Source organism: Meles meles, chromosome 4 (assembly GCF_922984935.1).
Source record: "Meles meles chromosome 4, mMelMel3.1 paternal haplotype, whole genome shotgun sequence".
NCBI classification, from domain to species: domain Eukaryota; kingdom Metazoa; phylum Chordata; class Mammalia; order Carnivora; family Mustelidae; genus Meles; species Meles meles.
Genome location: NC_060069.1, coordinates 27016120 through 27031640, shown reverse-complemented (window position 1 = coordinate 27031640; position 15521 = coordinate 27016120). Strand labels below are relative to the sequence as shown.

Below are 15521 nucleotides of genomic sequence, written 5' to 3'. Positions count from 1 at the left end.
TTCATCATAGCCAAACTATGGAAAGAACCTAGATGTCCATCAACAGAGGAATAGATAGAGAAGATGTGATATATATATATACATATATATACACACACATATATATGTACATATGTATATATATATGTGTATATATGTATCTATCTATATATGTATATATGTGTGTGTATATGTATATATGTGTATATATGTATGTATATACATATATATGCATGTATGTGTATATATGTATTTATGTGTATATATGTATATATACGTATATGGTATATATACATATATGTATGTGTATATATGTGTATATACGTATATATACATATATATACCATACATGTATGATATATACGTATGGTATATACCATATCCATATATATATGTATACCATATATGTATATATACATATATACACACATATATACATATATACACATACATATATATATACACATATACATACATATATACACACATATACATACATATATACACATATATACATATATACACACATATATATACCATATACGTATATATACGTATATGCACATATATATACATATATGGTATATATACACAATGTAATACTATGCAGTCATCAAAAGAAATGAAATCTTGCCATTTGCCTTGATGTGGATGGAACTAGAGGGTATTATGCTGAGCAAAATGAGTCAATCAGAGAAAGACAATTACCATATGATCTCCTTGATATGAGGAGTTGAGAGGCAAAGTGGGGGGTTTGAGGGGTAAGGAAGGAAAAAATGAAACAAGATGGGATCAGGAGGGAGACATACCATAAGAGACTCTTAATCTGATAAAACAAACTGAGGGTTGCCAGGGGGAGGGGGTAGGTAGAGAGTGGTGGGGTTATGGACATTGGGAAAGGTAAGTGCTATGGTGAGTGCTGTGAAGTGTATAAACCTGGTGATTCAAAGACCTATACCCCTGGAGCTAATAATACATTATATGTTAATAAAAAAATTAACAATTAAAAAAAAGAATAAGTTCTAGAGAAATCAGCACAGATTTGGTAACTGGAGCTATGTGTGAACTTTTTCAGAGACAGCCTTCACATGACCCTGTTGAAAAAAGAAGGTTAAAAAAAAAACAAAAATCAATTTTCTCTAGATACACAAATTACCAACTTGGCAAGACAGTAAACTTGGTGAGTTAGTTGTATTCTCTTTGAAATGTTATGCTTTTAATTATGCTTTTAATTTCCAATAAACCTAATTGCCTAGGCTACCAAATGGTCCATGTGATAAATTACATATATGTTATTCTGAGTCTACCCAAGTGTTAATAGTGGCTGTGGCAGATAGTGTTGGGAATTCCCTGCAATCTTTCTCTTCTTTGTCTTCCTTAGTAATAGGAAGCCTGATGTTTTGCTTTGCACACTGGGGCCCAAATTACTATTTCAGTCCCATAGAACTTTATTACTAGAGTTCTACTCAAATTTTCTATTTCTTCTAGAGCTATTTTCAATAGTTTGTGTCTTTCCAGGAACTTTTCCATTTCATCTAGGCTATCTAATTTGTTGGATACAATTGCCCACAGAATTTCCAATACTTTTTATTTATGTTAGGTATGTAGTAATGTCCTCTCTTTTATTTCTGATTTTAGTAACCTGAGTCTTCTTTTTTTCTCAGTCTAGCTAAAGAATTGTCAGTTTTGTTGGTCTTCTCAAAAAACCAAAGTTTAGATTTGGTGATTGTCTATATTATTTTTCTCTTCTATTTTTCTATTTTACATTATTTTTCTATTCTATATTATTTATATGTTAATTCTTATTATTTCCCTCCTCCTGATTGCTTTGGGTTTAATTTGCTCTTCTTTTTCTAGTTTCCTAAGATAAAAAGATAAGCAACAGATTTGTTATCACTCCTGTTTGAAAATGTAGGCATTTACAACTATAAACTTCCCTTTGAGCACTGCTTTATTTGAATCATATAAGTTTTAGAATACTGTGTTTACATTTTCACTCATCTCAAAGTATTTTCTAATTTCACCAGTGATTTCTTCTTTATGTTTTTAAATTTCCACATATTTGTGAATTCCACAAGTTCTTCTGTTATTGGATTTAATTTCATTCCATTGTGGTTGGAGATGATACTTTGTATGATGTCAATCCTTTAAAATTTATTGAGATGTGTTTTATGGCCTAATATATGTTCTATCCTAGAGAATGGTGCATGTATGAAGAATGTGTATTCTGTTGTTGTTGGACAGAGTGTTCTATAGATGTCTATTAGGCCTAGTTGGTTTATAGTGTTAAGTCTTTTACTTTTTTTTCTGACCTTAAGTCTTCTATTTTCTTGTTGATCTTCTGTCTAGTTGTTTTATTTGCTATTGAAAGTAAGGTGTTGATGTCTCCAGCTATTATTGTTGAATTGTCTGTTTTCCCCCTTCAATTCTGTCAGTTTTTCATTCATTTAATTTTTTGGCCCTGTTATGAGGTGAATACATATTTATAATCACTACATATTGAGGGATTGATTCTTTGATCTTTAGGAAATGTCTTTCCTCGTTTCTAGTAACAATTTTTATCTTAAAGTCCATTTTGTCTGAGACTAGTATAGCCATTGTAGCTTTCTTTTGGTTACTCTTTGCATGGTATATCTTTTCCCATCCTTTTGCTTTAAACCTATTTGAGTCTTTGAAACTAAATTGTCTCTTGCAAATACAACATAGTTGGATCTTTTTTTAAACTATCCTGCTAATCTCTGCCTTTGATGGAGTATTTAAACCATTTACATTTAATAAAATTATTAGTAAGATAGAATTTGTGTCTCATTTTACCATTGCTTTTTGATTTGTCTCATGTATTTTTATTTAGTTCTCCTATTGTTTTATCTTGTGCTAAATGTTTTTACTGTACCATTTTTATTCCCTTGTACTTTTAAAAATATATATCTATTGATATAATAAATATAATATTATAATATAATATAATATAATAATATTTATATATTATATATTTATATAATAAATATATATATTAGTTGTTCTATTAGTGATTGCCTTGGAGACTATAATCAACATCTAAACATCTAATAATCTAGTTTGTACTAGTACAAACTTACTTTCAATAATATATAGAAACTTTTCTCCAATATAAGTTTATTCCTTCCCTCCTCCTTTGTGCTATTATTGACATACAAAGTACCTTGTTATACATTATATGCCCAATGACATATTTATAAGTATTGCTTTATGCAATTGTCTTTTAAAACAGAAAGAAAAGAAAGGGGTTTCAAACAAAAGTTACATTTATAGTCTTTTTAAAATTTATTTATTTATTTATTTATTTGAGAGAGAGAGAGAGAGACAGTGAGAGAGAGCATGAGCGAGGAGAAGGTCAGAGGGAGAAGGAGACTCTCTGTGGAGCTGGGAGCCCATTGTGAGACTCGATCCCAGGACTCCAGGATCATGACCTGACTGAAGGCAGTCTTAACCAAATGAGCCACCCAGGCGCCCCCATTTATAGTCTTTTATATTTAGCTTTGTGTTGCCTTCACCAGTGGTCTTTATTTCTTCATGTAGGAAAAGGGAGATGTAAATAGGGTAAGTTAAAATGCCACAAAGTCATTGTTCTTACCATGATTCACTAACTTTTCTTGGATAATTGTTTCTTGGATTATTGCAAGTCTTTGTTTTATATCCAGCATTCTGAAAAAGATTTTAACAATTTTTGCCTATGTTCTCATTACTTTTATGGAGGAATGGATTTTTGGAGATCTTTTTTTTGCTATTCCCACTAATGTCACTCTAATGCCTAGCTAAAAGTTCTGTATTCCCTATCTTTCCTGGTAACTATCGTGATTTAAATCACAACATTTAGTGTGACTAAATTTTGGCCAATGAGTTATAAAAGGTATTATGTGGCAGCTTCTGAGGAAACCAACTTAAAAGACAGCTGTTGGGGCACCTGGGTGGTTGAGCCTTTGCCTCTTGGTTTTGGCTCAGTTTGTGATCTCAGGGTCCTGGAATCAAGCTCTGCATTGGGCTCCACACTCAGCACAGAAGTCTACTGAAGTCTCTCTCTTCCTTTTACTCTGCCTCTCCTCGCTGCTCTCTTCCTGATAAATAAATCTAGGGGAAAAAATAAAAGACAGCTGTGCTGTGCCCTTTGCTCCCTTCCTATTCCCTTATCCATATTTCCTGGAGTATGAATATTAAGTTTAGAGCTCTGGCAGCTATCTTGGACCCTGAGAATGAGGGCCATACCCTAAGAATGGTGTGGTGGAGAGCTATAAATAGATGCCTCACGATGATTTTGGAGCCACCATACAAGCTCTCAACAGCCTGTTTCCAGATATATTAGATAAATATTTTTCTGCCTATTACTTTTAATATTTTCCCCCTAATAATTGCAGCTGAAATTAATTCTGACCCAGATGGTACCTACCATTGGATTGTAGGAATATTAGTTGTTTTTACTTTTTAAAATATTTTTTGTATTACCTGGTTTTGCCTTATTAGCATTTATTATCTTATGTGAGAAAAAAACTATTTATATGTAAATAAATGTATAGTGATATTAACGTATGTACTAAACATACATATATGAATGTAATACATAAATATAGATATAAAAATGCATATATATCACATTTGTGTGTGTATATCATGTATATACATATGGACATACACAAATATATATTTCCATCTTTTTATGTTTTAGAGGGTTGAAAACTGTCTTCTTTTACATGGTCGTCTATCAGAATGATGCATTTCCAAAATAATTGGAACACAATCATGACTAGTCAATTGAGTAAATCAAGAATTCAATCCTAAGACTTTTTTTCAGTTGTTAGGGTGGGGGTTAGGTGAGGATGAGTTAGAGGTGGAGGAGGAGATTACAGTGCATAGGAGATGGGGGTGGGTGGAGACTGCGGAAAGATATGCTAGTAAAATAAGGAGCACTGACACACATCAGCACAGCAAAGTCTGAAACAGCCTCCTCTCCCCCCACTCCTGTTTTGGGAGGGAGACAGTCCATTAGGACCTAAAGACTCAAATGTTATTTCAGTGTTCATAAAATCTTTACAATAGTGTTTTTCCTGTCTTCTCTGACTACTACATAATTAAAACCAGGTAAGCCAGTTCTCCACCCAGAACCATTACAGAGGCGGCAGCCTGGAGTTACTTTGAAAAAACATATATATATGATTTAAGCTTAGGTGACTGCCATACTTACCTCGGGTAAAATATAAGAGAAAATGGTTTAGATGAGATTAGAAAGAAAAGATCAGAATAAGCACTTCTTTCTTCTCGTGAAAATAAGAATTTAAGCCTCTCTCTGGAAATTTCTATGTGATAATAGAATAACTGAGTCTTCCATGTTCTCTTTTCCTGTATTACTTTTAATTGGCTATATACATACATAAATCTTAAAAATGAAATTATATTAAAGAGTTCAGAATCACCACTCCTTGCCTTCCAATCCTACTCTCTAGAACCAACTGCATTCAATACTTTTGTTTATCTGTTTATTAGTTGCCTATTTCTAAACAATGTGCTTATTACATTAATATTTATCATATTTAGACACCATTGATAGCTTTCTGAATCAGTTAGTTTCAAGTTAGAAAAATAAAACCCTCATCAGAGTACTTAGTAAAGAAAATGTGATTCAGCTATAAAGGGATTGGAATTGTCATTCCCAATTTGGGGTGATTCCACCCCCCAGGAAACATTTGGCAATGTTCTGACAATGTCTGGAGACATTATCGTCACAGCTGGGTAAAGGCTACTGGTATCTAGTGGGCAGAGTCGGTCCATGGGTGCCGCTAATCATATTAAAACACATAGGGCAGCCCCTGAAACAAAGAATCATCCAGCGCACAGTATCAATAGTGTTAAAGTTGACAAGAAAACTTAGACTGGAAGAACTGGAAAGAACTGGGGGAAGGGGAGGCAACACTAGGATCCGCAACTGCAGAAAGCCACTATGACTTTCAGAGCCAGTGGGTCAGTGTGAGAAGGCAGTGCTAACAAAGACCATCACAGGAAGCAATAAACCCAGTAGGATGGCCTGGTACTACCAGGAAATGTTCGGAGGAAACTGAGGACATAGAGGAGAAGGAGCTACTACCAGAGATGTTGCCCAAAGCAGAGAGAATGGGAAAGAGAAATATCCTGGCTTCTCCTTGACTCTCACCCTCCAATCCCCTGGCACTGCCATTGGCTAAACTTAGCCAGAAGCCAGTCACCCAGGTCTGGGAAGCATAGCCCTTGCAATAGGAGCCCAAGAGGAGAAGGCAGTGTATGAGCTAGAGAGCAAATGGGCCAATTACCAGCACACCTTTCCATTATGGAAGATGGGGATCAAACTCTAGTTGATAGCCACTTCCCTCACTACTCTACTTTCTTCAAATGCATTAGAAAATCTATCCATTTTCTTTTTTTCTTTTTAGTGATCTCTTTCTCGTAATCCTCTTTCCTTATATATATTCTTTGAATATATTCACAAGTTTCCATATCTTTTCCTTTTAAAGAAATTTTACCTCTGCTTACACTGTCTGTTGGTATTTGTTAATTACACTATTTTCCCTGGTGAAACAGCCACACAATAAACAATCAATCCCTTTCATCTGACCTGTCTCAGAATTAGTGGTAGTCCCAGGATACTTGCGCCAGTCTACAGATGAGAAGCCCTGGACTTAGCAAAGCAAATCCAAATGTCTTGCCTGTATTACTGTGGTAGTAGTTGACGTTGCTGGTGTCCTGCCCTGATCCCTTGTACTGTGCTGGTGCCTCATCCTCAGCTATTGTAGTGTTGCTGCTAATGGCTCAAACATATGCCCTTCCCTGGAGATTCTTGGTCAATGAGAGCCACCTTACCGCGAAATGCCTGGGAGGCTATATCTCACCTCCATGCACCGTGCAGCCAGTGACTGATATGGGGATACAAAAGCCGAGACCCCTTGCCTCAAAGAGGACAACTCTGTGGTGTCACTCACACTCCAAAACTCTTCATGGGGTCAGGTTTAAGTTATACTTCAACTGAAACTTCATCTTTGTTTAGCCACTTCCCCTGCTCTATCTTGCTTTGCTTCCCTTATCTTCTTCCAAGTTTCTCCTGAAAGCAGAATTTCAGTGTGTCTCTTAAATAAGCATTCAGCCTCAGTCTCTGTTTCTAGAAACCCAATCAAAGATGATGGTGAACATCAGACATTTTTTGGCTTCTCAGCATGCATTCTCCCTTCCTAATAGCACGAGAGTTTCCTTTGGGAAATGATCTCCCACACCTTTTGAACAGTCTTGATGGGACCGAATCTGGGTGTGTGTTCTGCCATCATGGAAGCTGTAGGAGCTTGTGAAGTTCCCTTCCATTAAATCCCTCCTCTCACTGCCTTGGTATAGCAGGCCCAGGCATGTGACCTAAATTCAGCCAACATGACATTCTGTCCTGGGATTATGAGTCTTAAGTGAGTAATACAAAGATAGAATGGTTCTTTGAGGTTCATGTATTCCATTACAGACTTCTGCTAGTCTGCTTCTCCTTCTCAACCTCTCTGGGCCTTTTAGTGTCAAAAGCCTTGGTTCCTGCCCATTTTCAATCTACTTGGCTAGGCTTTTGTGAGTGCTCCAAATCCTTCCAGTGATGTCCCTCTTGTGTAAAGTCTCTCACCCAGGCTCTCTTGCTTATTACCAAAAGAATGATAAGTAATGTGATTCTTACTGTCTTTCATCTAAGCACAGAGTGAGATTGGATCTGGGACAGAACCACTGATTCAGAATAGGGCAGACACAGGGCTTCTGAGCTTGGTGAATAACAGCCTACCTGGACAACTCTCCTGGCTTCAAGGAAGAAGTAGGTGTAAACAAAGCATTTCTCAACTGGGTAAATTATACTTTGATCCTGTGTGAGATGCTGAAATAGTCTCTTGTCTTAGAAAGTCATTGTCTGGCTTTCAAGATCCAAATAAACACATACCTCAATCTGAAACCTCCCCTCTGTTGACATTTTTCCTTTTCTTATATGTTTGTGCATTTTTTCCATTTCTTTTCTTATATGTTCATACAACAATCCTGAAAATAGAGGAATTCAATGGTATGAAGACAGCTGTACTCCCTAACGAAAATATCTTCTGGATGAAAAGTTTTTCTTGTGAATGGAATTTTCCCCCGAAATTGTTCGGGTTTTGGATTATAGGAAGGAAATGAGCTCAACAGAAAAACCAAAATAGACACACATGATTCCAGAGGAATCTGAAGACAACCCTCTGGTCTGAGTTACCAGGCAACTGTCTCTCCAAGGATCATTTTGATGTTATAGAATAATCAGGTACTTGAATTTCTGATTCAAGATATCTTGGAACCATAATAATTTATCTTTATGTTTTAAAAAGTATAAGCAGAAACCTCTCTCCCCCTTGGCACACATGTTCCATTGCTTGCCTGTCTGTTTGGTTGTTTGTTTCACAGTTTCTTTGCTGTGTAGCCTTCAAAGTTGTGTGCCAACAGACTTTCATCTGTTCGGGATGGTTTTGTTGGATCCTGGTGAGAGTAGGGATGAATGGAAGACTACTCAAGATAACTGATTTCTACTTGCTTCAGATTCTGATCTTACAGTCAGTAACATGTTTTATCCATAAGAAACAAAAGAAAAAATTGCACATAAACATCACCCAAAACAACAGTCCTTGGAAACTCAGCTTTATACCTAGATACAGGGCCCCTGCATGTAAGGAAACAAGCTATTGTTGGATAAAGAGCTAGACAGACACAGGCACATGGAAAAGTGTTTTTATCAATATTTGATTTATTTTTTTTTTTGTTTTTGTTTATTTATTTGACAGACAGAGAGTACAAGTAGGCAGAGAAGCAGGCTGAGAGAGGAGGAAGCAGGCTCCCCACCAAGCAGAGAGCCCGATGCAGGGCTCGATCCCAGGACCCTGGGATCATGACCTGAGCGAAAGGCAGAGGTTTTAACCCACTGAGCCACCCAGGCGCCCCTTTTTATCAATATTTGAAAGAAATCCTTCCAGTGACACAATTGTCTGTTCAAGGACTTGTGTATAAAATCTCAGAATTGAGTTTGGAAAAAATTCAATACTAATTTTCCATTTTCTTTTTATCTGTACTATGATATGCTACTTTTTACTCATTTTCTTACTACTAAAAGCCTAATTTGTGCAAGGTTTTCTGCCACATATGAGTCTACCCCAGCAGCAGAGTCCATAGTCCTAGCCTTCAAGGTGCACCCTTTCTAGAAATGGAGAGAGGCATGTTGACAACTCTTGACCTCCGTGATATAGGAATGAAATAGTAGGATCTACCGTCTGTGCCATTACAGTGGCCTATTACCTACCGCCTTTCAGAGTTATGAACTATATTATTTATAGTGTGAGCCTATTGTGTTTTCTCAGGGCTCTTGGCTGCAAACAGTGGAAACTAACTAAACGGAAAAAGAATGTAGAAGAAGGTGTCAGGGAATCAAGTCTGCATGGCCAGGCATGAAAAAGTTGCAGTCTCAGGGGCTCCGGTGTGTGTTGTGTGTGGTGGGGGAGGGGACTAGGCATCAGGAACCCAGCTGGAGGCCATATGTAGAAGAGTGTAGTCAGTAAACACTGCTGTCTGCAAGGAATGTCCTCCAAACCATCTCCACCTGCAGGTGTTACTTACTCCAAATTTTAAACTCAGGGGAGAGTACCCAGATGACCTAGAACGTTCAGGCCCTCTGCCTGTATTGGGCCTGATGGAGGAGGGGGAGTTGGGCCCTTTGGGAAGCTGCCACTATTTTCTACCAAGACCACATATGTGGAATTCCTTCAAACAGTGATTAATGAATAAGAAAATAAGATTTGATTCTAGAAACAAAGAAAAAATCCAAGTGTCCGCTACATGTATTATTTACCATTTAATCTCAAAATCTAGATACAGTCTAGCCATAATGAGGACAATTCTTAGTTATTAGGGGAGAAAGTATCAATGGAAGATTGGAGGTAAAATCACCTACCTCAAACCTTTTATTTTATAGTTAAGGGAATTTATGCCTTAGGTGACTGTGAACTTCTACTGTTATACTGTTATCCAGCTAGTTTTCTGGTTCTCAGATCTTCGGACATGGACTAGAACTATACCACTGGCTTTTCTGGGTCTTCAGCTTACAGACAGCATATCACAGTACTTTTCAGCCTCCAAAATCATGTGAACCAACTCCTTATAACAAATTTCCAACTTCAGATATAGATATTGATTCTGTGTTTCTAACTTCAGATACCTATTTATCTACCTATCTATAGATATTAATTCTGTGTTTCTGGAAAACCCCAATACAGCATCCTTGCTTGGCTTCCTCTTCTTCCCTGTCCTGCTTCATTCATTTTCTAAATGATCTTCCCTGGAAACATTTCCTTAATAAATCACTTCTACATGAATACCCATCTCAGAGTCTGCTCTAGGGTACCTGACCTTCTAGGATAATTCCCCAAAGCCTCCGCTTTTTGAATGCCCTGGCCCCTCCCATAGGACGCCACACATTTCCCCATGATCTAGTAATTGCAGGGTTAATGCTTGATCTAGCAGGGGTCCTCCTGGACCCTGTCCCTGGGCTATGACCAGCATTTGCTCTGCATAATCATTGCCTGGTCCAGGGCAGTAGTTGAGTATTTTGAATACTTACCCTGAGCCTATTTAAGTGTTAGGGTTATATAACATAAAAACTAACCAGAGTGTCTGCTGCATTCATAAACCCTCTTAGTTTTCAGATAAACTTAATATATAGGGGAGGTCCTCCTAGTCATGTTTGAGCCACATGAGCCTGCCATTCTGGCCATGATTGATTATATCATGGTTAAACCCAAGCTGGGCTAAGCAGGTTCTCTCCCCTAGAAACTTGAAACTTGAACAGAGGGACAGAGAGTTGATATTTGTTGGGGCTGAGTCACCATCACGGCATCATCCCCCTAAGGGGAAGGTCCATGAACACTTAGTCTTGTCCCATCCAGGGCTTCAATGTTGAACTTTTCCAGGAGTAGCTTTCCAGTACACCACCGTTTTTGCTTACATTTGCTAGAGTAGCTTTTAATAAAAAAGAAAACTCTTACCAAATAGCTTATAGTAACATCTGAACAAGCGCAGTTTGTTTGTCTTGTGTGTCGCCTTCAGCACTGAGCATAGTGCAGCATGGGTTAGGTACTAACCTCATACATATTTGCTGCCTCTATATACAGGTCTCTATTTATTTTACTATTACTTCTGTAGGAAAGAGAAGAGCACTTTGTGTACATGTAAATATACAGGCTTGAAAGTGGAAAATTTCACCAGATCAGATGAGCACGTGTGAGGAGCCGTGGGCTCAGATGGTTAAGCGTTGGCCATTAGCTCAGGTCACAATATCAGAGTCCTGGGACTGAGCCAGGCATTGGGCTCTCTGCTGAGTGGGGAGCCTGCTTCTCCCTCTCCCTCTGCTGCTCCCCCTGCTTGTTTTCTTTCTCTCAAATGAATAAATAAAATCTTTTAAAAATAAGAAAATAAAAATTTAAAAATTAAAGGGTGCCTGGGTGGCTCATCTGGTTAAGCGACTATCTTCAGCTCAGGTCATAATCCCAGACTCCTGGGACTGAGTCCGCATCAGGCTCCCTGTTCAACAGGGAATCAACTTCTCCCTCTGACCTTCCCCCTCTAATCTCCTGCTTGTGTTCATACTTTTTCTTCATCAAGTTTTCCTTCAACTAATTAGCCTATCTCATGGCCTATCTTTGTTTCTTAAATGTAACATAGTTTAAAAACTGATTAGTGTTAAAAAGGTTTAAAGTTAAAAATCTGAACTTGAATTTAGGAGGTCCCTGAAATCCCTGTCAGGTTGGTGAACATGTTACTCACTGCTACTGAAGTAAAGCATTTGGGCAGCGTCTCTGATTTCCCCAAGTCACTATTCAGTGTCACTCCATTTATTTTCTTCCTTTGCTCACTCTATATCCTATACCTCCCACTACTCCATTTTGATCTCCTAAGTCAGAAATTGTAGCAACTGCAGGTTAGGAATTTAGAGAAAATGACTGTGCTCAAGATATAGTCTTTTTCATGTTCATTATCACTAGCCATCAGGGAGATTCAAATTAAAACTACATTGAGATACCACCTAACACCAGTTAGAATGGCCAAAATTAGCAAGACAGGAAACAACGTGTGTTGGAGAGGATGTGGAGAAGGGGAACCCTCTTACACTGTTGGTAGGAATGCAAGTTGGTGCAACCACTTTGGAGAACAGTGTGGAGATTCCCGAAGAAATTAAGAATAGAGCTTCCCTATGACCCTGCAATTGCACTGCTGGGTATTTACCCCAAAGATACAGATGTAGTGAAAAGAAGAGCCATCTGTACCCCAATGTTTATTGCAGCAATGGCCACGGTCGCCAAACTGGAAAGAACCAAGATGCCCTTCAACAGACGAATGGATAAGGAAGATGTGGTCCATATACACAATGGAGTATTGTGCCTCCATCAGAAAGGATGAATACCCAACTTTTGTAGCAACATGGATAGGACTGGAAGAGATTATGCTGAGCGAAATAAGTCAAGCAGAGAGAGTCAAGTATCATATGGTCTCACTTATTTGTGGAGCATAACAACATGGAGGACATGGGGAGATGGAGAGGAGAAGGGAGTTGAGGGAAACTGGAAGGGTAGATGAACCATGAGAGACTATGGACTCTGAAAAACAACCAGAGGGTTTTGAAGGGGCGGGGGGGGTGGGAGGTTGAGGAACCAGGTGGTGGGTAATAGGGAGGGTGTACTGCATGGAGTACTGGGTGTGGTGCAAAAACAATGAACACTGTTACGCTGAAAGTAAACAAACAAACAAAAAAAAGATACAGTCTTTTTCACTCTGCTAACATGAACTAGTCCTTGAAGTAAGGAGAAGTCTATGTTGCTGCTACTCACATCTGGAGAGAGAAAACCAGAAGTTTCACCTCCAGAAATCAGGTTGTTGTCATCATCACTGCCAGAGAATCAGGCCAGCAAGAGGGTGTTCTCGGGCACAAAACAACTGGTTTTGCTCCTGGTGGCTTCTGCTGAGTCATCAGTAACAGTCCGACAACATGTGGGTGCCAACAGCAGCAGTCAAAACAGGCAAAAAGGGAGAGGGAAAAAGTGGAGTTCTACCTCCTGCTTGTCAGCAGACCCAGTCTGTCGTTATTTTGAAGTTATATGAAAGTTCCAGCAAACAGAACTTTAAAAGATTTGCAGGTTTTGTTGCTTAACTGGGAAGTCGGAGCAAGCCAGAGGCTTAGGAATGGAGCACATGGACCCAAAGAAAATGCTTTTTGTGTGTATAGAGCAAGAAAATGAACTTGAACCCATAGGAACTATGAAATATTTTCATTTTCTGTCACTTGAGAAAGATCCATGACAAAGTTGTCACAGGAACTTAACAGAAAAGTCTATGAAAGATACCTTAACATCTGAGGGTGTGACACCTAATAAGAAAAAGTCCTGCTCATCACAATTCCTAAGCATTACTTCATTTTGCCCTAAGGTGACTTGAGTGTATCCATCAAAGCAGAGAAACTGTCTGAACATGGGGAGCACACCCACTAAACCGCTGTTTATTAACTTTGGGCCCGTGAAAACAAAGCCAAGTCCTCACCTTGAATACAGGACAAAAGAAGAGAGCAGGCTCTGGTTCAGGTCTCTCGGTTGCATCTTTGCAGTAGTGAGACATGGCACCATTTACAGACGGTCTAAATGCGCCAAGCATTCCGCAAGACCGTCATACCCATTGTGTCGCAAAGTCTCCTGGGTAACTTAGTAAGGCACACATTGCCTCCACTCTCTGTTTTACCAAAGAGGAAACTGGGTCTCAGAGAGGCTAAGTGACTTGCCCATGACCACCCAGTGGGTGGAAAGCCAAGATTAGAACAGAGTTTTCTTTGTCTGTCCCCACAGCCCAGGTTCTTTTGCTACAAGGAAATGCCTGGAAAAACTGAGAGTTGTTTGCTGTCCCTCTGAGTGGCAGAAAGATGTTCATAGCCTGTCCCTCACCTTCCTTTAGACTTAGTAGCATTTCCTTGCTAAGCATGGTCTCCAGATGAGCATATCAGCCCAGTATCTTCTGGAAGCATCTTAGACATGCTGAAACTCAGGCTCCACCCCAGACCTACTAAGCCAGAATCCACTCTCTAAAGTTGGAAGAGAACAGATCACCTTTCTTCCAGGTACCCTCATTACAGGCCTTTAATAACAGACTTCTTATTCTGTGGCAGAGAGCAACTCCGAGAAACAGTTTCTGTGCATTTCATCAAACCTTTTGCAGTGTGTTCCTTTCACTGAGAAAGGGGTGTCACTTCTATGGACCCCTTGCCAGAGCAGAGATCTCCATCAAACAAGAACAGGAAAGAGGCAAGGGAAGCGTTTCATCAGGTTTTGCTGATAAGGCTGTGGGCAGCTGCATTCCCTGGCACCTGGAGAGTACAAGGTAATGCTAAATATTAACACCTAAGAAGATTAGTGGGGATTGCAGGAGGACAGTCTCACTGGGTTAAAGGTCATTTGCTTACAAATCTCAGGGCAAAGGAGACTCAAACAGTCCTTGGGGAGGAGCCTCATACTTAAAGCAACAAGACAGGAGGCCAGGAGGAAGGTCTGTGTTTCTAGGGCCTCTTGCCTAGGGTCTTGCGGGGTCTGAGTTCTGTTTCTCCAGTGTGGGTGGTAACCAGTTATGGTGACTACGCTTAAAGGGACTTCTCTTCTATAGGGGAGGGTGGATCTAAGTGAAATAAGTCAGACAGAGAAAGACAAGTACAGTGCGATTTCACTTACATGTAGAATCTGAAAAACAAAGCAAATGAACAAATGAATGGGAAGGGCTTCTTGAGGCTCCAGGGTTTGGATAAAATAAAGGGTTACTAGGCAGAGGAAATTAGGGAGACAAGAAAAGAGCAAGTAAACTTGAAATAGAGTGAAGAGGTTGGTAAATAAAAGAAAGTAATTCAAGATGGAAGAGAGAGAAGAAATTCTTCACTACTAGAACCATACAATAATATCTATTTTTTTTGCTGATATCACTTTTTTTTTTTTTTTTAAGATCGAAATACCATTGGCTCCAACTTTTGGATCCTTGGAAACCTAAAACCCTCCCGAAGGTGTCTTCAGGTTACCAGGAGTTCATTTCTCCCTGGGTCCATCAGGTTTACAGTTTGCACATCTGTTCTTTTTTTTTTTTTTTTTGTAATGAATGAGTTTTTATTTCTCTCCTCATTTTTAAAATGTGAACATTCTGGAATTCAGTCACAGCCTTTACTTCCAGGTGACTCCTTCACTGCATCTCAATTCCCTCTTAAACAATACACTCTTGTTCCAGAAGGCAGTTAGCTTTTCATCATTCTTTGTCTAGGTAACATCCAAGGACAAAGCCCACAGGCACAAGCAAATGTAACTGGTGGTCACAAACAATCTGAATTATGTTCATTATGAGTGCTGTAGCCTTGGTGACAAACACGACCCCACTACCACTCTCCACATCTTTCTAACACTCAGGTCCTTTCTATGAAACACCATGCAATGATTGTACCC

At 38.9% G+C, this 15521-nt stretch overlaps 1 pseudogene; it reads right to left on the bottom strand.

The window, feature by feature from the left end:
• Window positions 1-15232: 15232 nt before the first annotated feature.
• LOC123939717 lies at window positions 15233-15417 on the bottom strand (annotated as a pseudogene).
• Between the last annotated feature and the right edge of the window lie 104 nt (window positions 15418-15521).